Here is a 25,546-nt window from a genome sequence, read left to right on the forward strand (position 1 = left end):
ACTCCTTCCTTAATTGATCTGGGATGTCTGCCCGTCTCCTTTAGAATGCCGCACTTTTATCTTTATAAGATGGGCTTATATCCAGTGAACTGTCATACTTTGAGTTCTCCTCATTTCTTGAGCAAGAAAATGGTATTCAGGTCCCTTTCCTTGAGTGAGAATTTTAATTCAGTCAAGAAAATCTTTCCCTATATTGACGTCCCTTGGGATTCCATATTACACATTTGTTCTTTTCCATTGAGCCCATTTTGAATTTATTAATGACAGTATTTAAAACTTGAGTGAGTATTTAACCCTTAGTAATGACCAGATTCTTTATTCTTAGGCAACTAATTTCACCATTTGGATGTGTAATTCTCCTCCATCAAAGAATTGCTTTTGAGGGTTTGAGACCGAGGCCATCTCTTGTGTTCTAAAATCTCGGACATTGGGGAGGGTACATGTTGTGGTGAGTGCTGTGTGTTGTGTAAGACTGAAAAGCCACAGACCTGTACCCCTGAAACAAATAATACATTATATGTTAGTAATAATAATTAAAAAAAAATCTTGGTTATCTTTCCTGACTTCCCTCCTTACCTCTTTTCTACTAAAGGAAGTAACATTGCACCATGAAACAGAAAAAAAGTATCGAAAATTTTGCACAAAATGAATAATAAAGTTTACTTTTTATAAAAACCTTTTAGTTTGAGAGAGAGAGAGGGCAAGTGTGAGTGGGGTGAGAGGCAGAGGGATAGAGAAAATCTCAAACAGACTCCCGACTGAGCCTGGAGCCAGACATGGGGCTTGATCCCATGACCCTGAGATCATGACTTGAGCCAAAATCATGAGTCGGATGCTTAATTGACTGAGCCACCTAGGCACCCCTCCAGTTTACTTTTAATAAGCTAACTTATGGTAGACATAAATCACATCATTAGACACTGACCCTGATTTTTCTCTTAGATTTTTTTTTCTTTTGAGGCCACAGTCTGTGTAAGAGTCCCTCATTTGAAAATTTTAAATTTCTACCAAGGTGAGACTGTTCTGACAATGGGTAGACACTATTCCCAGTCTTATCAACATAATTTTACAAATATTTTTTTCAGTATTTTATTCTGATTAACTAATTAAAGAATCCTGAAGTATGATCTTAGGTGGCATCTTTGCAAGGTCTTGACATGTGTTTCATGATTGTATATTTTACGTTTGAGCATAGGCTACTCCCAAAGCTATGAAGGGGCACCGCTAGTTCAAGCTGTTTGCTGGCCATTTCCGTTTTCAAGTGGGGTGAAACTCCGAACCTCTCAGGAAGGCCTGAAGGAGTCAGCAACCTTGTTGACTTAATGTAGCACGGCCAATGAGAGCCCACCTCATGAATGGGCTGGACAGAGTGAAACGATAAAAGCGTGACAAAGAAAGGATGTGGGAGACCATAGGAAAGAAGTAGGTCATTTCAAGGGAACAAAGGCAAAAAAAAAAAAAAAAAGTCCAATTTATAGTTCTAACTTAAATGGCTTGGCTTTAAAATCTGCCTAAATGTAGGGAAACTAATATGCATCCTGATGAGAGCCACAGGAACAGTGGAGTATCTGTGTGGAGACCCCGTCCTAATGATCATGAAGATAAAAGCGTGAGAGTGGGAGTGGAGGGAGAGCAGGGTAGGGGTGAGGGGTGCAGAGAGACACAGAGATTATCTGCATGTACTTGGAGACCTATTGTTATATGGAAGAGTAAATAAACCACCCCTGCTCTATAAAGTATGGAGAACTAGGGACATTCCAATTCATACCATACATCAAAAACAAAAACAAAAAGAAAACCCTAATTTGGCCAGTTTAAAAATAGAATGAATTGTATCTTAGGACAGAAGTTGTTTAAATTACTAAAAGCATTATCGGGAAGACCAAGTTAACAACAGGAGCATTAAAAATGAAGTTACTTCACTAAGGAAAAGTTTTGAAAGGCCTTAAAAGTTTTTTTCCCCAATTGTAGGATATTGTACTTTTATGGTTATATCTCCCCCAAGATTATTTAGTTTTTGAACAATAATCCTATTATATGAGGCACAGCTGGGAATTTTTAATAGTTCTATTTCAGGTCATTTTCAAATGTTTTTAGTTATTAGGAGTGTTGTCCAGACCCCACGAACCACAGCAGCATTCTTAGTACGGTCTGAAGGTATATGCAGGATGGTATCACATTGTGAATAAAAAGTATGCAAATTAATTGTCTCAATGTGACCAACATCCTGAATAGTACGATGACCACACATATATTTTTCCCTAATGCATTAAAGTTGATGTAATTGTTTTTTCTAGTACAGTATTAATTTTACCAAGCTTGGAACGTTGTTGAATTCACTTTTGAAGCCAAACATAACTGCACAAAATATGAAAACATTAAGGCCAATAAAATCTGGTATAACTTATTTTTCACGTTGTTTTGAAAATAACTTATTCAGTAACTTGAAGGGATTATAATAAAACTGAGGGGCAGTCTCTGAACAGCCAAGCTAGGTGTTCCATAGATCATTCTAGAAAGTCTGTGTACTTCACTTTGTGGGAAAACTTTAGGCCCTAATACAGAGCTGGCTTGGTCTTACTTTGTAAATAATTTTAAACATTTTTTTAAAGATTTTATTTATTTGAGAGAGAGAAAGCATGAGGGGGGGAGAGGGGCAGAGGGGTAGAGGGAGAGGGACAAGAAGACTCCCCGTTGAGCAAGGAGCCCGACATGGGGCTCCATCCTAGGACCCCGAGATCATGACCTGAGCTGAAGGCAGATACTTAATTGACTGAGCCACCCAGGCGTCCCTGTACGTAATTTTAATTGGATCAAATATGACGTTTCTCTACTAAGTCTAAGATTGGAGAATGGATCATCAAGAAAAATACAGTAAAATTGAGAATGAGAGAGGATTTTTAAAAAATGTACAAAAAGAAGAACGTAAAATTCAGTGTGGAGTCTTTTCTTTATTTACTATGCTTGCAAACATCCCAGTATATCTCTTTGGAGCTCATAGATGTCAATGGGATGTTCCATTAATTGAAAAATATAATAATGGTGCTTAATTACTATAAGTACATTTAAATTCCATTGGCTATATTCTATTTAATATGGTAAAGTTTTACATTGCCAATATAATGGACATCTATTTTTAAAAACCAAATATTAATGTTGTAATTTATACATATGTGTATACAAGTTCACTCCAACTTCAACCAAAGCGATAAATGGTTAGCATTTGTAAAAACAATCTTTGCCAGAAATCAGCATTATAGAATTTGGATGCTTAGTGCCCACATATCTTTATCCAAATACACACATGGGATTTTGTTAATTTGTGTAAGCAATATTAGAAACTATTTTTCATTAGTGAAGTGAATAGTGTCCTATATATGGGATTGGTGGAAAATATTGGTCAGACTCTCTTCTTGAATAAATGAGGTAAAAGAATTCAGCAAGGTCAGAAGTTGGATGTCTTTAGTGCAGAGCACAGCCTTGACCAGACCCCATTGGACCTGTATCCTCCTGCTTCACAGAATTCCTTGTCTTCTGACCTAGTCCTACACCCGGGATACCACTGTGTTCTCCTCAGAGTAAGTCTGCCATGCAAGGGTGGAGGGTCTGAGTGGAATTAGACTGTCCCCAGAGCAGCCTTAAGAACCAGGTGTTTGCTTTATACTCGTTTACTAATAACATTTATCTGTTTGGCATAGATATGCTTCTATTGTGATACAACTGATAGGAGAGTTGTGGGAGAAAGAACCTTTAGCCTTCATCTACCCTAGCTGCCAGAGATGGTTCGTATTTTCCCAAAAAGCCTAGGATTTGCTTCATGGCCATATTAGCTCAGTTTATAAAACAAACATATGCTATAGAATTGTGTAACCACACTGTATGATAGAGGGCAAACAATTTTGTGCATAAATAAGATTCTATTACCTAAAATTTATATCATGAACATCTCATTCTTTGATAATACCAGATAAATGTGGAGTTATCTGTATTAAAATCACATGCAAGCCCAGACTTTTAGTAATTTAGAGGGCCACATAGCAAAGAGAAGACACTACAAAGAAACCCCACAAAGAATATTAGCTAATTATAATACTGTTCCTCAAATCACAAATTTTATAACATATTCTATTTTAAAATGTTCTATAATCAAATAATTTTCAGAAATGCTACATAATTTGCCATTCTTAGACAATCACAGTATACATCAATATATTATAGGCTCTGAGAAAGTTGCATTAAATCATCTTGTTTAGTTTTGCTTAATCCAGCATTTCCAGAATATATTGGACATTAATTTGGGAAATACTGAATTACAAGGAAACCTGACTTGGACTCACCTTTAAATTGAATTGTATGGTCAATATCTGGAGGACACTGATCAAAAACTAATTTTTACATTTAAGAAGACTACAAGACAGATGAGGGAGGTGAGAATACTGAGTCACTAAAACAGAACATTGTAGAATGTAAAAATAAGTTTTTGTACATAAAATTGTTGTCCTGGAGAGGAAGGACTAAAATTACCTGACCTATTTGGCAAATAGCATACCATATATTGTCAATTCTAAGATGCATTTCATTTTCTCACTTCAAACAGCTCTACAATCAGAATAGACCCTTTGCTTCTTTCAAACACTCTTGGCCGAGCAACAGTCATAATAACATGGCGGACGTCACCTGACACTTCTGGTAAGATTAAGAACTACAAGCATCAAACCTCGTAGGATGGTGTTTGTGGGTAGGAGAAAAGTTCAAAGACAAAGTGAAGCACTTTGTAAATAAATACTGTATCATGAACATCCTTGATGACCCAGAAAATAACAGTATGTGGAAAAACACAGAGTTTAATAATTCTCAACCAAAACATTATTCAGGATAGTTGGATTCTGAATTGGAATAAGTTTCAGGGATGCTTAAACCGATGTATTCTGCTAATACTTTCATTTTTATTTATGCACAGAAGCAATTTAAAAAATTATGGGTGAATAAGTTATGTATGAAAATTATGTATGAAAGAGTTCTTTGAGTAACCATAACGTTTCTAAAGAGAACAAAGCATTGATTAGTTTAATTAGGAGTTTAATTGACAGCTTTTTTTCTTTCCCAAGCGTGCACGAAATAATGACATATCTTAAGACTTTATCTTAGCAATGTTCAGCTATATTAATTCTCCAAAGGATGCTAGAACTTTAAAATATCCATCTTGCTGTCAAATTTCTCAGATGAGTTCAATAGTTTTTTACTCGTTTTATTTTCAGATAGACGTGTGTGTTCAGACTGACCATTTTTAGCAAGTCGTAGAGATTTGATCAAATTGAATGATGTCTGTATGTGGCTGCAAGGACCCTACTTGGCCTAAACTATTTGCAGTCCAACCGACTTTTTTCCCCAGTGTGTTGGTTGACACATGATAGGGATGATGGTGGAAACAATACAGTTGACAAAAAACACGTTAAAGAATTACTACCATAGGAACCTGCAATTATCTGATAAGCTCTTGGCTGAAAATCTGATGCATGAGTTTCCTTTCTGAAACCTGTGATGAAGTTTGTGTCTACACGGAAGCGTTAACCGACCCAAGCTCTGTTCCAGATTTTTCGTTTTGTCTTTCTTTCTTATCACCGACTGTCGGTTGTGTTTGTGTTTGGTAGATTTGAGATCAATAGTAGGAAAGTTATGATCTCAAAAATACATACATTCTATTTTATTTATTGTATGTATTTTCCTCTTTTGTAAATCAGCAACTTTAACCTTTTCCCTTTAGCTGGGAGTTATTAGAAACGAAAGCCCTACCGTATTTTAAGGGAGTTCTGCTTCAGTGCAATATGGCTATAAAATCCGTCTTCATCTCTAGGAAAGCTAATGAATTAATATAAGTGCCATCGTAATCTAATCTTTTGCCCTCCCCACTTTTCTAATAAAAATGCAGAGAGAACATTGAGAAGCTCAAGATCGCTCTAAAGAAAATAGGGATTTACAGAATATAACCTCACCAGACTATTGGTGAATTATGAAGGAAGAAAGGCGTTTATTTTGAGAACCATGAACGTTAAAATATTCACCTCTCTGGAGGTGCTGCTGTGTTCACGAGCAGTGTCTGAATTAAGTTAATCTCAGCAAGAAGAACATGGTGGATTTGTAAAATATTAAATTATACTGATTTTTTCACTTTTTCTGGCAGTTTTTTCCCACTAATGTCCAATAGCTTATCTTTAGTCTTTATGATTAAAAGTAGGATAAAGGTATCATAATAGTGGTACAGATGTCATTGGTCTCCAAAATTTGCATTGCCTTAAAATTTTGTCTTTTTTATATCATTCCTATGGATGCATCTACCCAATAAAAATTTAAGGGGAGATGCTTGGCACATACATTGGTACTTCTTCACTACATAAAATAACTGTGCCAGATTGACGAGCCAGTAATTCCATTTTGAAACAATGAGTTATCTAAATTTTCTGCTGACATTGGCTATCACTACTAACAGTGCCTTGCATGACACATTTTAAAAGTGGGGTTGGAATGTGAGGTTTAACTGTTGAGAGACCCGAGGAAGGGGACTATATAGGGTGAGAGAAAGAGGGAGAGATTTTTGGAGACAAGTGACATAAAACTACATAGATAGAATCTTCCTTCCATTGGGAAAGCTTTAGAAGTGGAGATAGAGGATGAGTTTTAAGAAACAACTGTTAAATGAAAGAACAAAGTTGGATGTCTACGAAGCAAATTGTGGGAAGAGAGTGCATCATAATGAGACCTGAGAGTGTTTCAAAGATGGCACAAGTACACATGAAGCCCTGTGATATGGCTTTGGTATGAAAAGGTAGAGCAGGATTTATGACAAAAAGCCCAGCTTTAGGGGCCAACTGAGGAGGATCAAAGGATGATCCCCACGTAAGGTGCTTGGATTACTCACTCAAAGGATACTTTCCTCATCTGTAAAATGGGAAAATAGCATATATTAGAGATTGATTGTATTAGTGCTTGTCACATAGGAGGCGCTATAAAAGCAAAGGCTACCATTTTTATAGAAAAAGAAGTTAACAGTCCAAAGAATATTAGGGTAGAAAACAGAACACTTTTTCTGGGGTCTGTAAAGGTAGCTGGCATTTGTTTACGTGTGGGAAAAAGAGACTGAAGATATAAAGGAGAGAACTGGAGAAAATATAAGAGGTAAACTTGAATGGATTGCCAGACCCAAGGAATTAAACATCTGTTCTTAAAGTCACTCAGGCAGTATTTATTGAATACCCGCTATGTGTCTGGCAATGTTCGATGGCAGTGTTGCTAAGGATACAACAATAAACTAAACACTCAAAGAGCTAGCAGTCAACTGTAGTTGGTAGAGGTAAAATACATACCAGGTTAGAATAAGAGTTAAGAGTACAAAATAAAGTGCCAGGAGTTTAGGATGGTTGGGGGTGGGGGATGGGAGTGTTGAAATTTTAGACAGATTAGCCAGGAAAGGTTGCTCTGAGAAAATGACTTTTCAAGTAAAAAACTGAAGGAAATGAAACAGCAAAGCATGCACATATCTGAGGGAAGCACATTCCAGAAAGGAAATGGGAGTTGCAAACACCCTGTGGTGGGAGGGTGCCGCCATGTTGCCAGAACAGTAAGGAGGCCGGTGGGCTGGAGAAGAAGGAATAAGTGGGAGAGTTGAGGGACAAGGAGTGGCCATGGGGTCGGATTGTTTGTAGGACTTTGGGGGGCATAGTACAGAACCTGGCATGTACTCTGAGTGAGATGAGAAGTCTCTGGGTTTTGAGCAGTGATATGTTCTGGCTTATGTTTTAACAAGTTCATGGCTCAGAAAGGGAGGTAGGCCTGAGAGGAAGATGATCAGAGCAGATGCTTTGACTCTTGAGAATAAGAAATAGTGGTGAATGGTGGCATTGCGGGTGGCAGGAAGTGTTCAGATTATAAATAAATGTTTAAGTAGAACAAATGGGATTTGCTAGTGGATTGAATGCAGGGTATGAGAGAAAGGGAAGAGTCAAACATAATTTCAAGAATTTGGGCAACTGGACAGATGGAGGACACTGAAGGAGAATCAGGTTTGGAGGGATTATCAGGATCCCAGGTTGGGGCATGTAAGGTTGATACGCTTTTTAGACATCCAAGTGGAGATGCTGAATAGTTGGCTATACAAGCCATGAGATGGATAAGATTACTAGGGAGTGATTTTGATAGGAAACAGAAAATATCCGAGGACCGAGCCCTGTGAGCATCAATATGAAGATGTTGGGGAGATAAGTAGGGACCAACAAGGGGTACTGAGAAGTGGCCAAAAATGTGAGAGAAAAAGATGCAAATGTGTGTTCTGGAAGCCAAGGAAGGTGTTTCGTATTAACTAGTATATGGATTAGAAAAGCAAAGGAGCAGTAAAAAGAGACATCTGAGACATGTAAGTACTTTTTTTTTTTAAATTGAAGGAAAAGATATATTCCTTAATGGAAAACAATAGTGGGAAGACCGCATTAGAAGGGAATTAACTGGAAAGAGCAGCAGAGCAGTAGCAGTCTTTCAAGGCCGAGTAGTGATGACCCTTTCCACCAGAATCACCTGAGATGTCCGTTGAAACACGCAAGTCCCTGAATTAGAATTTTTCATGGCAGACCAAGAATTTGTATTTTCAGAAAGCTCCATAGGTGATTCTTATACACATGACTAAGGTTAATGAAAATTTAAAGCAAGGAATGGATTCCCAGGAACAGTGAAATGAGTTATATGTAAGTGTGCAAAAGTAGGTGATGAATATGGAGGTGGGGTCACTGTTTCAGGCTCCCACACTCATGATCTGTGTTTTTATCCAAGAACAGGATTAGATCACAGCCATGCAGGGAAGAAATGGACTGCTTTACTTTCAAACTTAATATCTTTTTCCACCAAATATATTAGAAAACTCAAATTGACAACATTTATTTTTTCCATTTCATTTCATGCTCTGTGGGGGAGGAATTGGAAATTGAAATTTGCAAGGCCTCCTGTGGGCTGGCCTCTGCCTCGAAGGCACACTTAGACAACGAGTACAGTAGACCCCATTATTACATTGCTCATTATGCCACCGATACAGTGATTTTGCATGTCAAAGAGGATCCCCCCTTTCTTTATGTAAGCACAATACACATGCACACACATATGTGTGCATACATACACGCCTGATGTACAAGCAGCATCTGCAAAAGTTTATGATAGAATCTCATGTCGGGCTTGTGGAAATCCAACGCAGTGCTTCGTGGGTGACTTCAGTTACTCCATGTGGGCTTTTACCTTATCTGTAGGGTCATGGGAGATCTCAATGATAATAAAGTTGATCACCCAGTATTGGGTGTCCCTGAGAAGTGCACTGCAGAAGCACCATTAAAAACCATAACGTAGGGGTGCCTGGGGGGCTCATCTGCCTTCAGCTTGGGTCATGACCCTGGGGACCTGGGATCAGGCTCCCTGCTCAGTGGGGAGCCTGTTTCTCTCTCTGCCTCCCCTTCTCTGTCTCTCTCTCATACATACTTAAATAAAATCTGTAAAAAACCATAATGTAGATTTCTAGTTCAATGAACTCTGATTGTATTTGGAAAACATGAAAGGGATGAAGGGAAAGGGGTAGTGTATGTAGTCAAAAGTAAGAAATGTAGAAAGAGCCTCTAATCTTTCTCGTGTGCTTTCTATATCCCACATACTGTCCCCTGTGATGTATATCCAGTGTCTCATTCTATCCTTGCAGTTCTATCAGGTAGAATAGATGAAGAAGCTGAAGCTCATTGACCCAAAGTTAAAAAGCGACAAAATTAGAATTACATAATAGGTCTGTCGGATGGGAGCTTCTGTGTTTCCACTGTGCCATCGGAGTTCTTTTGGAATTCAGTGTTGCTGCTGGAATTGCCGAATGGTACTACAGATCATGCATTACAGTTATACATGTTACTCCATCCAGATGCTTGCATGTAAGCATGCAGGAAATATCTATGAGGTGTGTCAGGGCAGAAATAACTAGGGTGAGCTATCATCTAAAGCGTCTTAAGGTCTGGAAGTAACCTACGGTTGTCTAGGAATGCAAATATACAGGACCACAGGGAAATTTGAGGTGCAGCGTCCTTATAGAGAGACGTTCTCCAGCTTCCTGCCTCCAGGTTTCCTATCGACCTCTACCCTTCCTCCAGGGTCTAGGTCACTTGGTCCTCCTTTTATAAAGGATGGATGGTTATCAGTTATGCTGCTTCAAGTATCTTTCCTGGCTAAATTTGTTGTCTGAAAATGGATACTCGAAGGATTATTAGCCAACTCACTCTATCTCAACTGTCAATAATTATTTCCTTTTTCTAGTACTTATTCTGTCTACAAATGGTTACATTGCCAATTGAAGGTCTTACTGTCATCCTCACCCCTCCTTCACTAGGGGTAGATTTTTTCCTACACATGAGAGCTTTTCCCCAGTCATTTGTTACCTCTTGTTTTGACAGATCCCCATTGCCCAGACGTTGGTAATGCTGCTGTTAGGCTTGGGGGGAGGGGGATGTTCTGGGATAAAGGATAATGGATTGAGAATCAAGACATGGAGGCTTTAGTCAATTCCACCATGAACTGTTGTTGGGTCCTTGGCAGGTTAGATATCTCTCCTGAGTCTTGGTTTCCTCATCTTCAAAACAAAGTGTTTTGACTATCTTTCTATCCTTTCCCTGTCTAGCATCCCATCATTCTGTGACTATTCTTTTCAAAAATACATCCAGAGAACCATGCATTTCCCCTGCCTTTGCTCTGTCTATAGCCAAACAAGGTGTACATAAAATGCACTATGGGGATAACCCATCATCATAGGCCATTTTATAAGAAGCAAGACATTTTTGGATGCAAACTTAATTTTCTTAATAACCTTCTCTGGTTTTCTGAGTATAAGAGCGACACGTTGCCACTGGACAAAATGGAAAACATGGGCTATAAAGAGGAAGATTGAAATCACATATAATTTTTCAATGCAGTGAAAATCACTGCTTATATTTCAGTGTTCCTGCTTGCTTGCTTCTCTCTTTGTTTTCTCACTAAAATTAAGGCCATTTTCTCTTTTGTGTACTGTCTTTCCCCTTCAATATATTGTCCTGAGTATTAATCTTATTAAGTAGTATGAAAATATCATTTTATTTCTGCATAACTGTCTGTGTTATTGTCATACCATACTAATGCAGTAATCTCTATGGTTGTACATTGGTTTATTTCTAGTATTACATTATGTTGAATTATAATATATGAATATCTGTGTGCATGCATGTGTGCAATGATTTTATCAATAACATAAATTTTTAGAAGTGGAAATACTGGTCAAATATTATAAATATTTGTCCACATCGGCTGGACCTTCTTTCTTTCCTGCCACCTTTCCTGTTTGACTCTGCTCTAGCCACACGCATGTCACTGCTGTTGCGTTGTGCTCATTTTGTTTCTCTCTCAGAGACCTTGATCGTGCTGTGTGCTTTCTCTAGCCACAGTGCATCCCTGCTTCCAGATCTTCACAAGACTCACTCTCTTGACTCCACTCTGTTCTGCTTCAATATTACCTTCTCATAGGAGCATTCCAGGACTCTGCGGTCCAAAGTAGCCTCTCCCCCTGTGTTCTTTATCTATTTCCCCTGCTTTTGTAAAACATTTGTTTGCCACCTAAAATCATGTTGTTTATTTATGTAACAGCCTCCTGTTTACTTTTTTACCGTCCACCTTCCCATTAGATGACAAGCTTCCTGAGCAGAGGAAGTGTGCCTATCTTTTTCTTTCTGGTATTAATTCCCATCACCTAGAACCCTGTCTAGCATATACTAGTTGCTTAATATTTTTTCCAATGAATTATTTGAAATTGTCATTTACCCATTTGTTTTAGTCAGTTTGGGCTGCTATAATGGAAACACCAGAAACTTATTTCTCACAGCTCTGGAGTCTGGGAAGTCCCAGATCAAGGCACTGGCAGATTCACTGTCTGGTGAGAGTCCTTTCCTGGTTCATATACAGCTGTCTTAAGCTGTCCACACATGACAGGAGATGTGAGAGGGCACTCTAGGGTCTCTTTTTATAAAAGGGCACTACTGCCATAATGAGGGCTCCTTGAGCATGTCCCAAAGACCCCACCTCCTAATACCATCACATTGGAGCTTAGGATCCCAGCATAAGAATTTTTAGGGGACAAAACCATTCAGTCCATAGGGCCATCTTTCTATTTGGATGTTTCTCTTTTCCTCATAGAGAATATTTCAATAGAATAAGACCACTATTCTTGTAATCCTTTAAATGTTGTTATCTTATTAATCCAGATATATCTTATATATCCCATAACCCATATTTTTTCTGGTTAGTTGTTTGGCCTTTTTAGAGTGATGAGTGGAGGAATTAAACATTTGTGCAGAAGTTCAAAATTTCCAGGAAGTCAGAGGATTAGAAGATGGTGGGGTGAAGAGGGAACTCTGTGCTTGTCTTGTTCCTTGAACACAGCTAGGTAAATATCGAATCTCGGGTAAAAACCCGAGAAATCCATTTGAGGTCTGAGAGTACAAACTGCACAACTAGAGGGAGAGAAGAGCCCACGTTGTGGAAGGTAGTAAGTGTGGAGATGTGATTTGGGGGAGAAAAGGATCGCAGGTGCTGCAGAGGGGAGGGAGCCCTGAACATGGAGAGAGAGGGGAGAGAGAGAGACAGAGCGACAAAGAGGGAGAGAGAGAGCAGTGCACAGGGGTCACACAAGAAAAACACTTCCACAAAACCATTAATTGGGAAAACGAGAGCGGCTGATTATCGTGAGTTATTACAACCAGTGGAGCTCAAAGACTGGAGTTTGAGAAGTCCATTCCATGGCCAGTGTGGAGCCTCATGTGCACTGCCGTGCTCCTGTGGAGGAGTTCAGAGGCACGGGAGCAGACAGCATGATATGAGGATCCCCTGGGACGCACTGGGAGAGATGCTTCCCCCGTCTTGGAGTGCACCTGGGAGAGGTGGCATTCCCTCTCAGGGGACAAAAGAACCTGAGGGCACCATTGCACCCCCCTGCCCTTTAAGCACAGGGACAGAGACACCTATTGAAGGTGGTCAACCTGGACTCAGGCCTTTTGCTGCATTTTACTCTAAACTCCAAGTTCCTGTGCATTGGTATGACTGCTCTTCTGGGGCGAACAGGCACAAGCCCCAGCACCAGGAGACCCTCCCCCGGATGATTGGTGTGGATCCTCACCACACCAGGTCCCTATAGTTTGGAGTTTTGAAACTCAGCTGGCATGCCTGAGATAAAACATGGTCACACTGCACTGCTGGGTGGGCAGATAGCCAGGACACTGATTGGGTGAAGGCAGGGATCTGAGGGGTGCCTGGGACACACAGGGGAGGTTGTTCGCTCTTCTGTGAGGGCTTCCTAGACAGTGGCAGGTGTGAACTCCTCTCTCCAGGGATAAGAGAGAGGACTGGTGCCATTTTTCTCCCCTGCCCATCAGCAAGGACTTACTTCGGTGAGCAATACAGAACCAACAGTGGAGGCCTGAGCCGCTTACACCAAACCCCACCCCCTGCACTCTGCAGGTACTTCTTTACTAGGGCAAGTGTGTCTGAAAACCAGAGCAGTGAGTCCCTCCCCCAGAAGTCCAGCACAAATGGCCTTCATGCACCAAGTCTACCCATTGTAGAGTACCACAAAGCTTCAGCTCTAGTGAAAATAGGATCAAGCCTCTTTAAACAAGCATACCAAAGCACACTTAGTTAAAACTTGCTACACTCTGGACAAGCTCCAAACACTCCCCACTGCAGGCAAGGAGAAACTCTTCAGAGGACTGACATGAGGGAAAGAGCAGCCAGAACACAACAGCAGAGTGCACAGAATACACCAGAAACACTTCCTGAGCTCAAGGTCCTGGGCACTCTTTGACCTCTTCTTTATAAAGCCATTGTCCTCAGGAGCAGAAAACAGAAAAGGTTTTCCTAACACAGAGAAGAAGACAGAGACCTAGACAAAATGCCAAAATGGAGGAATGCATCCCCCCAAAAAGAACAAGAAAACATTATGCCAGGGATCTAATTGAAACACATATAAGCAATATGTCTGATCCATAATTTAACGCAGCAATCAGAAGAACACTAGCTGGGCTTGAGAAAAGCATAGAAGACCCCAGGGAGACCCTTACTGCAGAAATAAAAGACCTAAAAACTAGTCAGGCCAAAAAAAAATGCTATAATCGAGACACAAAACTGACTGGATTTAATGACCATAAAGATGGAAGATGCAGAGGAATGAATCAGTGATAAAGAAGATAAAATTATGGAAAATAATGGAGCTGAAAAGAAGAGGGAAAGAAAAGTATTGGATCACAAATGAAGATTTAGTGAACTCAGCAAGTTCAAAAAGTGTAATAATATTCATGTCATACGAATCTCAGAAAAAGAGAGGGGAAAAGGGGCAGAATGTTTATTTGAGCAAATTATAGCTGAAAACTTGCCTAATCTGGGGAAGGAAACAAGCATCCAGATGGAGAAGGTACAGAGAACTCCCATCAAAATCAACAAAAGTAGGCCAACACCAAGACATATTTTAGTAAAATTTGCAAAATACAGAGATAAGGAAAGAATTTCTGAAAGCAGCAAGGGAAAAGAAATCCCTAAGCTACAAAGGAAGACAAATCAGATTCACAGTTGATGTCCCCGCAGAAACTTGGCAAGCCAGAAGAGAGTGGCCTGATATATTCAAAGTGCTGAATGGGAAAAATCTGCAGCCAAGAAAACTCTATCCAGCAAGGCTGTCATTCAGAATAGAAGGAGAGATGAAGAGTTTGCCAGGTAAACAAAAACTAAAGGAGTTTGTGGCCACTAAACCAGTCCTACAGGAAATATTAAAGGAGACTATTTGAGTGGGAAAGAAAGACCAAAAGTGACTAAGACTAGAAAGGAACAGAGAAAACCTCCAGAAACAATGACTTAACAGGTAATACAATGACACTAAATTCATATCTATCAATAAGCAATCTGAATGTAAATGGACCAGAGTCTCCCATCAAAAGACATAGGGTATCAGAATGGATAAAAAAACAAGAACCATCTATATGCTGCCTACAAGATACTCATTTTGGACCTAGAGACACCTGCAAATGGAAAGTCAGGGGAATGGAAAACCATTTATTATGCTAGTGGATGTCAAAAGAAAGCTGGGGTAGCCATACTTATATAAGACAAACTATATTTTAAAATAAGACTGTAACAAGAGATGAAGAAGGTCACTATTATGTCATCATTAAGGGATCTATCCAACAAGAAGATCTAATAATTGTAAATATTTATGCTCCCAAGTTGGGAGCACCCAGATTTATAAAACAATAACAACAAAAAGAAACTCATTAATAATAATACAATAAGAGTAGGAGCTTTAACACCCCATTCACATCAATGGACAGATCATCTAAGCAGTAAATCAGTAAGGAAACAATGCCTTTGAATGACATACTGGACCAGATGGACTTCGCAGGTAGATTCAGAACATTCCATCCTGAAACAGCAGAATACACATTCTTCTTGAGTGCACATGGGACATTCTCCAGAATAAATCACATACTGGGTCACAGATCAGTCCTCAAGTACAAAAAGTTTGAGATTATATGATTTAAATTTTCAGACCACAATGTTATGAAACTTGAAGTCAACCATAAGAAAAAATTTGGAAAGATCATAAATATATGGAGGATAAAGAACATCCTACTGAAGAGTGAATGGGTTAATTAGGAAATTAAAAAAGAAATTAAAAAACCTACGGAAACAAATGAAAATGAAAATACAACAGTCTGAAACCTTTGGGTTGCAACAAAAGTGGTCATAAGAGGGAAGTTTATAGCAATACAGGCCTACCTCAAGAAGCAAGAAAAATCTCAAATATACAGCCTAACCTTACACCTAAATGAGTTAGAAAAAGAAAAGTGAATGAAACCTAAAGCCATCAGAGGAAGGGAAATAAAGATTAGAGCAAAAATAAATGATATAGAAACAACAACAACAACAACAAACCCCAGTAGAACAGATCGATGATACTAGGAGCTGGTTCTTTGAAAGAATTAATAAAATTGATGAACCCCTAACCACATTTATCAAAAAGAAGAAAGAAAATAAATAAATAAATAAAATCATGAATGAGAGTGAAAAGATCACAATAAATACCACAGAAATGCAAATAATTATAAGAGAATATTATGCAAAATTATATACCAGTAATTTGAGCAATCTGGAAAAAAATGGATAAATTTGTAGAAACATATAAACTACCAAAACTGAATCAGGAAGAAATAGGAAATTTGAACATACCTATAACCAGCAAAGTAATGGAATCAGTAATAAAAGATCTCCCAATAAACAAAAGTCCAGGGCCAGAGGACCTCACAGGCAAATCCTACCAAACATTTATTTTTTTTTTTTAAGATTTATTTATTTGAGAGAGAGCATGGGGGGAAGGGCAGAGGAAGAGGGAGAAGCAGACTCCCCACTGGGCAGGGGGCCTGATGACATGGGGGCTCCATTCCAGGACCCTGAGATCGTGACCTGATCTGAAATCAAGAGTCAGATGCTTAACTGACTGAGGCACCCAGGCGCTCCTCTACCAAACATTTAGAGAAGAGTTAATACCTATTCTTCTCAAACTATTCCAAAAAAAGAAATGGAAGGAGCACTTCCAAACTCATTCTACGAGGCCAGCATTACCTTGATTCCAAAACCAGAGAAAGACCCCACTAAAAAGGAGAATTACAGGACAACATCCCTGATGAATATGGATGCAAAAATTCTCAACAAGATACTAGCAAATCAAATCTAGCAGTACATTAAAATAATCATTCAAATGGGATTTATACCTGGGCTGCAAGGGTGATTCAGTATTTGCAAATGAATTAATGTGTTACACATTAATAAAAGAAAGGAAAAGAACCACATGATTTTCTCAATACGTGTAGAAAAAGCATTTGACAAAGTACAGCATCCATTCTCTCTCTTTTTTTTTAAGACTTTATTTTATTTTAGAGAATTAGAGAGAGAAGGGGGAGAAGCAGAGGGAGGAAGCAGACTTCCCGTGGATTGCAGAGCCCAGCGCAGGGCTTGATCTCATGACCCCAAGATCACGACCTGAGCCAAAACCAAGAGTCAGCCACTCAAACGACTGAGCCACGCAGGCACTCCTACAGCATCCATTCTTGATAAAAACCCTCAACAAAGTAGGGATTGAGTAGGGATACTGCAACGTCATAGAAGCCATATAGGAAAGACCCACAGCTAATATCATCCTCTATGGGGCAAAACTGAGAGCTTTTCCTCTACAGTGAGGAAAAAAAAAAAAAGGCGGATGACTGTTCTGATCACTGTTATTTAACATAGTACTGGAAGTCTTAGCCTCAGCAATCAGGTAACAAAAAGAAATAAAAGGCATCCCAATCAGCAAGCAAGAAGTCAAACATTCACTCTCTGCAGATGACTTGATACTCTATGGAGAAAACCTGAAAGAATTCACCAAAAAATTGCTACAACTGATACACAAATTCAGTAAAGTTGCAAGATACAAAATCAATGTACAGAAATCTATTGCATTTCTATATGCCAATAATGAAGTAGCATAAAGAGAAATCAAGGAATTGATCCCATTTACAACTGCACCAAAAACTATACGATATCTAAGAATAAACCTAACCAAAGACATCAGAGATTTGTACTCTGAAAACTACAAAACAGTTACAGAAGAAATTGTGAAGATGACCCAAAGAAATGGAAAAACATTCCATGCTCATGGATCGTAAGAAAGAATATCGTTAAAATGTCTGTACCAGCCAAAGCAATCTACACATTTAATACAATCCCTATCAAAATACCACCAGCAGTTTTCACAGAGGTAGAACAAAAAATCCTAAAATTTATATGGAACCACCAAAGACCCCAGTTAGCCAAAGCAGCCCTGAAAAAGAAAAGCAAAGCTGGAGGCATCACAATGCTGGACTTCAAGCTCTATTACAAAGCTGGGATCATCAAGAGAGTAGGTGCTGGCACAAAAACAGATGCATAGATCAATGGAACAGAATAGAGAACGCAGAAATGGACCCTCAACCCTATGGTCGACTAATCTTCGATAGGAAGGAAAGAATATCCAGTGGGAAAAAAGACAATCTGTTCAATAAATGATGTGGGGAAAATTAGACAGCTACATGCAGAGAGTGAAACTGGATCACTTTCTGACACCATCCACAAAAATAAACTCAAAATGGATGAAAGACCTAAATGTGAGATAAGAATCCATCAAAATCCTAGAGGAGAACACAGGCAGCAACCTCTTTGACCTCAGTCACAGCAACTTCTTACTAGACACGTCTCCAAAGGCAAGGGAAACAAAAGCAAAAATGAACTATTGGGACTTCATCAGGATAAGAAAACACAGCAAAGGAAACAATCAACAAAATTAAAAGGCATCCTATGGCATGGGAGAAGATATTCTCTAATGACATGCCAGATAAAGGACTAGTATCCAAAATCTATTAAGAACCTATCAAACTCAACACCCAAAAAAACAAATAATCCAGTTAAGAAATACACAGAAGACATGAATAGACATTTTTCCAAAGAAGACATTGAGATGGCTAATAGACACATGGAAAGATGCTCGTCACTCATCATCAGGGAAATACAAATCAAAACTATAATGAGATACCACCTCACACCTGTCAGAATGCCTAGAATTATGGAGGCTCCTCAAAAATTTAAAAACAGAACTACCTATGACCCAGCAATTGAGCTACTAGGTATTAACCCAAAGGATACAAAAATACTGATTTAAAGAGGCATATGCACCCCAATATTTATAGTAGCATTATCAACAATAGCCAAACTATGGAAAGCCCCAGATGTCCATAGACTGCTGAATGGATAAAGAAGATGTGGTATGCATTTACAATGGAATGTTACTCAGCCAGCAAAAAGAATGAAATCTTGCCATTTCCAATGACATGGATGGAGCTAGAGAGCATTATGCTAAAGGAAGTAAGTCAATCAGAGAAAGACAAATACCATATGATTTTTCTCATATGTGAAATTTAAGAAACAAAACAGATGAGCATAGGGGGAAGAAAAAAATAGAAAGAGGGACGCAAACCATAAAACAGACTCTTAATGATAGGGAAAAAACTGAAGGTGGATGGAGGGAAGTGGGTGGGGGATGGGCTAGATGAGGGATGGGCATAAAGGAGGGCACTTGTGATGAGCACTGGCTGTTGTTCGTAAGTGATGAATCACTGAATTCTACTCCTGAAACTAATACTATAGTAAGTTTTAGCCAGAATCTAAATAAAAACCTGAAACATTAAAAAAATTTTTTTAGGAAGTCTTATTTGTTAATATTTTATTTTATGGTTCCCTTCTACAATATTATGTTCAAAAAGTCTCTCTGCAGGCCAATAACTGATAAATATTCACATATTATTTCTTCCAGTTTCTTTATTCCTTTTTATTGCTTAATTCTCAAATTCTGGGATTTATTTTGATGTATCTCATTTGTCTTATCTCCTTTCTTTAAACTGAATGCAATGAAAGTCAAAAAGAATTTTAATAAACTATTTACCGACCTAGAGTCCCCACTGTGAATATGTCCCTGGGTGAATTAGAGGAAAGTGCCGCAGTTGGAAATTTTCTTTTTCCTAAGCTAAGTGTGTGTGCTACTGATTACAGGCATATTCCTTTCTCACACTGGCGACCCCTGGAGCCATTCTGATATGTATGCAAGGATGGCAATCACCTACAAGATAGGACTTGAAAAGCACTGAAAACCTGCTTTTTGAAATGTGGCTGCAGTCCTGGGAAAGCGTTCGAATGTTGTTATTTTCTGCTTGAACGTGACGCCTTACGTGTTACTAGTTTTGCATACATGATCTCTCTTAGTGAGTTAAGGTATTCATTCCATGTTATAGATTTTACAGATGAAAAAACTGATTCTTTATGGGACTAAAAAACATTCCTGAGGTGGTACAGATGGTAAGTGGCAGAATTGCGGTATGTCTGATAACAAAGCCCATGATAAAACTTGCAATTTAAACGTTCATGTGATTATGTGAGACAGTCCTGAGCGAAGTCCGTCCCACAGCTTGTTTGGGTGAATACTCACAACAACCTTCTCCTTGATGGGGAAGGTGGTTGAGATTTAGACACTTGCTCAAGGCCACACAAGTACTGTGCTACACTGCTTGCAATAGTACTCTTTCAAAATGCCCTGCTCCTTTGTGTGAAAGTGATTGTAGTGAAGGATCTGTATAAACTAGAGTTGGCTAACTCTTATAACATAGAGACCCCCAAATCTATAATGGCTCAAACTCAATTAAGGTGCTGTAAAAACCTAATATGTCCATTCTTAAAAGATCACCCATTCTATAAAATTGCACATTAAAAATAATAGCACTCCTGGGAAAAATGGAGTTGGGGAAGACCCTTTGAAACCTATGGAGTTCGTAACTCTGAAGTTCTAAACAGAACACTAAAAAAGCCAAGAAAAAGTATTAGTATATTAAGAAAGACATATTTCTGACTGCCTGACATCCTGAAAAGGTAAATCTATGGAACCAGTAGAGTCCCAGAGGTAGGGAGGAGGGAGAGATGAGCTGGTGGAAGACAAGGAATTTTCATCTGTTCTGGAGGACTCCACAGTGGTGGGTACATGGCATCATACTTTTGTCAGAAATGACAGAAAGGCAAGAGTGAACCCTTGTGTTAACGATAGACTTGGGAATGATAATGATGTGTCGTTGTCTGTTCATCGATGGTGCCAAAAGTACGAATCTGATGGAGATATTGAGAGTAGGTGGAGTCTGTGTGAGTGGTGGGGGGTGGGGTCAGGGGTTTTTAGGATCCCGGTTCTTTCCACTCACTTTGCTGTGAATCAGGTCTTCATTCCTGAAGTTCACATTAAACTTCTGATAAGTAAGAAAACACTTGGAATGTACTTTTGACAAAGTGGAAGGATAAGGACAGAAGAGTACCAGGACTGATCGAGCTTCAGAGTGATGGAAACGAAGACTGAGGAGACCACACGAGGTTTGAGAGGTAGAGCAACTGACCGAACTTGGGGTGAACACGGAGTAGATGGAAGTCGCAGCTCCGTGCTGCTCTGTGGCTGTTCGGCCAAACGAGGGAGCTGGGGCTCTGGAGCTGTTGCTTCAGTGCACACATCGTGAGCACGCAGGGAAGATCACATGCCAAGCACATGGCCCAGGCCTGATTCTAACCATTTTCCCATGTGGCAGTCTGAATACAGTAGACATGAGTTAGTCCACTGTAGAAACTGCAGTAGATCAGATTTGAGAGTTCTGTTCCCTCCTCAACCAACAGTATTTTTCCAGTGAACAGGTTGGCAGGATATCCTACTCCATCCAGTTTTTCAGGAACCCAGACTTATGACCGCTTCCAGGGTGACCCTGGAGTGATCTCCATTTCAAGCAGTCATGAGGAAAAAGAGCTCTGAAAAACCTTTGTAAAGGATTTTCCTGGGCCAATCTTTGAAGAGGTGCTTATTACTTTCTCTCACACATTCCATTGTCTGGAATTTAATCTTATGGGCACACATAATGGGATGGAGCCCAGAATGAGGTCAACCCTCCAGCCATGTACCCAAGAAGATGAGGAGAGCATGGATTTGGGGGCCAGTGGTAATATTTTTTGGCACAAAATTATAACCGAAACTGATTTTATTGCAAAACCTAAATCTGAGTGGCTCCTCCGCCAGATAACTAGATATACTCTGCAAATATGGACTGTCCCTACAGGGTCTGTTACAGTATTATGTGCTTTGTACAGAGATGGCGGTAAGCTTAAAGACTCATGTTCTTAGAAGGGTCAGTCATGTACATTTATGCTGTAGGCCGATGGCGAGAATTTAATGCCTAATGTAAAAAAAAATGTGTATATATATGCTTACCTTTAACATCTTTTGTTCTTAAAAACTTCTATTGTAATACCTTAAGATTAGTACCATGATTTGAGAGGTGAGGTCACATGCTGGATAGAAAAAGTATGAGGTTACACTAGAGAAAATGGGGTTCAAGTTCTGACCCACTGTATCCCACCTGTACGATCTGGGACAAAAGGATGATTGTCCTGAGCCTGAACTTCCTCAGTTATAAAAATGGAGATAGAAACACTGACCCCATAGTAGGTCAGCTTTATAAATCACAGGCTCAGTAAAAAGGCCAAAGACTTTGGAGCTTGAACAAATGACTTCAAATTAAGTGGTGTTAATCCTGGATATGCCATTTCTTATTCATGCAATCTTGGACAGATTGTCTGATCTCTCTACACTTCAGTTTTCTCATCTACAAAACAGCAATAATGAGAATATGGTGTATCTCCTCTTGGGATGAATGGATGTCACCCAAGAGCATGCCTGGTGCTTTCATCCGTTTAGGAAGCATTCATCAATTGCCCACAGGTGGTCTCCTGTTCGCTGTAGCATGGAGAAGGACAATATCCATGTCCTTCATGGAGTTTACCTTCTATTTGGAATTAAGGAAGGAGGGTGGTGGATATAAAATAAACAAACATGAAAATTTTTAATAGCAATTAGCAATAAAAAGAAAACAAACCAAGTGATAAAATGCAGAATGACTTGGGGTAGAGTAGGGCAACTTTCCATAGGATGGTCATAGAATCATCTTTCATGAGACTCTATTTGATCTGAAAACTGAATGATACAGAACAGTAGAAGAAGTGAAATTAGGAAGAAGGGTTTTCCAGGCAGAGGAGACAGTCAATGCATTGGCCTTGAGGTTGGAGGAAGAAGTCAGTGTGGCAGAAATATATTTACTTGTATGTGGGCAGAGAGTCAAGAAAGGGGACTGCTGCACTGGTCCAGGTCAGACGCCATGGTGTTCTGGACCAGGAGGATGCCAGTGGAGATTGGGCCAACTGAGTGGATACAGGGACGCAGTGTGGAGGCATTGCTCCTAGGGTGTATGTGAGAGCTGAAAAAGGCAGATCAATCAAGGATGGCTTCTAAGGTTTGTAGGCAAATTTTAAGTGGTAGTTATATGTCAAAGCTGCTTTTCATAAATGAAGACCTGATTAACTCAATACTTATTTTTCCTTTTTCAATAATTCCCCTCCCTCTGCCTCCCTTTATTTTCCCCTTTACCTTTTAAGATGCTTGGAAGCTTCTGGGGTCAAATGTTTAATTTTTCTTCTCATGTTATTTCCTGTGGGGAACTGGGGGCATCGTAAAGTAGATACAGAGAATATAGAGGGGGTTTAAAAATAAACACTAAAGGAAGGGACTTCCAAAGACAATGACATCCATGTCATCATCTGTGGAGTGTGAAAACATCAACTCTTTGAAGTTAAAAATAAAGAAGGTAAAAATGAAGTCGGTCTTGAATTTGCTCTCAGTGTCTTAAAAACAATGCCGCGACTGTGCAACCTGACAGTATCCGAAACCTGCAAAAAATGTTGCCCACCCCCCTTTTTGGATAATTGCATGCCAGAGGAGGAAAAACAGAATTCTTCTGAATATATGAGTAAGAAATACCAGAAGGGGGAAAAAGAACCACCAGTTTTCATGATTTTCCTTTCTGCAAATTTTCCATACTCTTCCCCATTTGGTAAAAGTAGGTAAATAGCTCTAAATGGGGAACAGGAGAAACAACATTTAGGTCCCACAAAACTAACGTAAAAAGTAGAATCCTTGCCTTTTCCTGGGCATCTATGGGCTTGCAGTTGCCTTCAAAACAACTTCATTATGCTAAGATTTTTCCTTCTCAAAAGAAATGTTTTAGTGGTTAGATAAATATAATTATAGTTGAGTATGAGAGGGACAAAGGGAACAAAAGGTACTTAATTATGCAAAATAGACTTTCCTTAAGACCTGAAGTCTCCTCCCTACAGTCTACTAAGGATAAAACAATCATAAAACACACTTGCACAATTCAGTATGACCCTTCAGGATTAATATAAATTTCAATATAGCAAAACATTAAACCAACTTCTTTTAGCAAGTTTAAATGGGGGAATGAACAAGCCCATTGTAAGTAATCATGCAGAAATATCCACAGATATATTCCACCATAAAAATATCACTCCAGCAAATGAAAATGAAGTACTTGTCTGGTCCAGATAATTGTAGCACTTAACATGCCAGAGAGTCAGACATTCAACCTAGATGAATATAAATTATTTATGCCTAACTCAGGGTCTCCAAACTATAAGCTTCATCTTTAAAACAATAGTTTCTTAGTGGGGAAAAATGTATTGACCTCAAAGCCTTGCACCTCGCAGTGCTTTCTAATAGGCTTCCATGTCCTCATTTTATATAAGCAGCACAACTATTTTGCCCTGGGGTAACTGTTTGGTCCTCCAGAATATATACTGTTGGCAAGTGCTATTCATTTCAGAGACATTTATTCTTTTTTTTTTTTTAAGGTTTATTTATTTATTTTAGAGAGAGAGAGTGAGAGAGGGGATGGAGGTGGGGGTGTGAGGGGAGGTGCAGAGGGAGAGAGGATCCAAAGCAGACTCCCCACTGAGCACTGAGCCCAATGCGGGGCTCCGTCCCAGGACCCTGAGATCATGACCTGAGCTGAAATCAAGAGTTGGGGGCTTAACCAACTGAGCCACCCAGGCACCCCAAGATATTTATTCTTCTCTATCAAATTATAAAAACGAATGCCTCTTTGTGGATAATGATATTATGAAGTATCCTACTTTTGATAAGTTCAAAATCCATCATAAATTTAAATAATTTAAGCCCATAAAATGTCATGTTGATTATCAAAAGGTGTATTATAACAGTATCTTGGCATTTTTCCCCATGATTTTATTCTGTTGCTTAAAACTTCTTTAAACTCGGAGGGAAATTGGTGTGAATAAATGCTGGGTTGCTGAATCAACACAGGTCCCGTAAAAGGACCTAGGAGTCCCTGGGAAGTGTATGAAATGCATCTCTTCATTAAGGTCCCGGTAAAAACAGTTGCAACTACAGTAGATGGTCACTGCATTTCTCAACAGAACCAGTTTATTTATTTTTTTTAAGATTTTATTTATTTATTTGAGAGAGAGCTAGAGAGAGGGAGAGAGGGCACAAGCAGGGGGGAGGGCAGAGGGAGAAGCAGACTCCCGCTGAGCAGGGAGCCTGATGCAGGGCTCAATCCCAGGACCCCAGGATCATGACCTGAGCCAAAGGCAGACACTTCACCGACGGAGCTGCCCAGGTGCCCCCCAAATCAGTTTCCTAACAAGTGGCTGTCTTCTCAGAAATGTCCTCACCTCATTCTGCACTGACATCACTAAGAAAACTTCAGTACTGCCAGTGTTGGGCAGCGTGATCCACTCATGAGCGTTTCCCAGTTGAAGAGTAGGACTGACACCTGGAAGTATCAAGAGAAGAAGAGGCCAGCAACTTACACAATGATCCCTGGGGCGGTCACAGATGCGTGCCTCAGGGCAACTCCTCGACATTCTCCCGCATGCATGGTCCTGACTTTTCATTCCAAATATGAACTGAGTGTGTGCGTGGGATTAGCCTGCAGCATCCCTGTCAACATTTTAG

General features: G+C 39.4%; 1 long non-coding RNA gene across 1 annotated transcript in view; it reads left to right on the top strand.

Annotated features, from left to right (window-relative positions):
- The window catches only part of LOC125282526 (uncharacterized), a 240,704-nt gene that overhangs the window by 6,212 nt on the left and 208,946 nt on the right, over nt 1-25,546 (top strand). The window contains exon 3 of the long non-coding RNA XR_007189637.2: nt 4,598-4,689. This is a non-coding gene — a long non-coding RNA (uncharacterized LOC125282526). The remainder of the gene's footprint in view (nt 1-4,597; nt 4,690-25,546) is intronic.

The sequence above is a fragment of the Ursus arctos genome, unplaced genomic scaffold (assembly GCF_023065955.2).
Source record: "Ursus arctos isolate Adak ecotype North America unplaced genomic scaffold, UrsArc2.0 scaffold_22, whole genome shotgun sequence".
NCBI lineage: Eukaryota > Metazoa > Chordata > Mammalia > Carnivora > Ursidae > Ursus > Ursus arctos.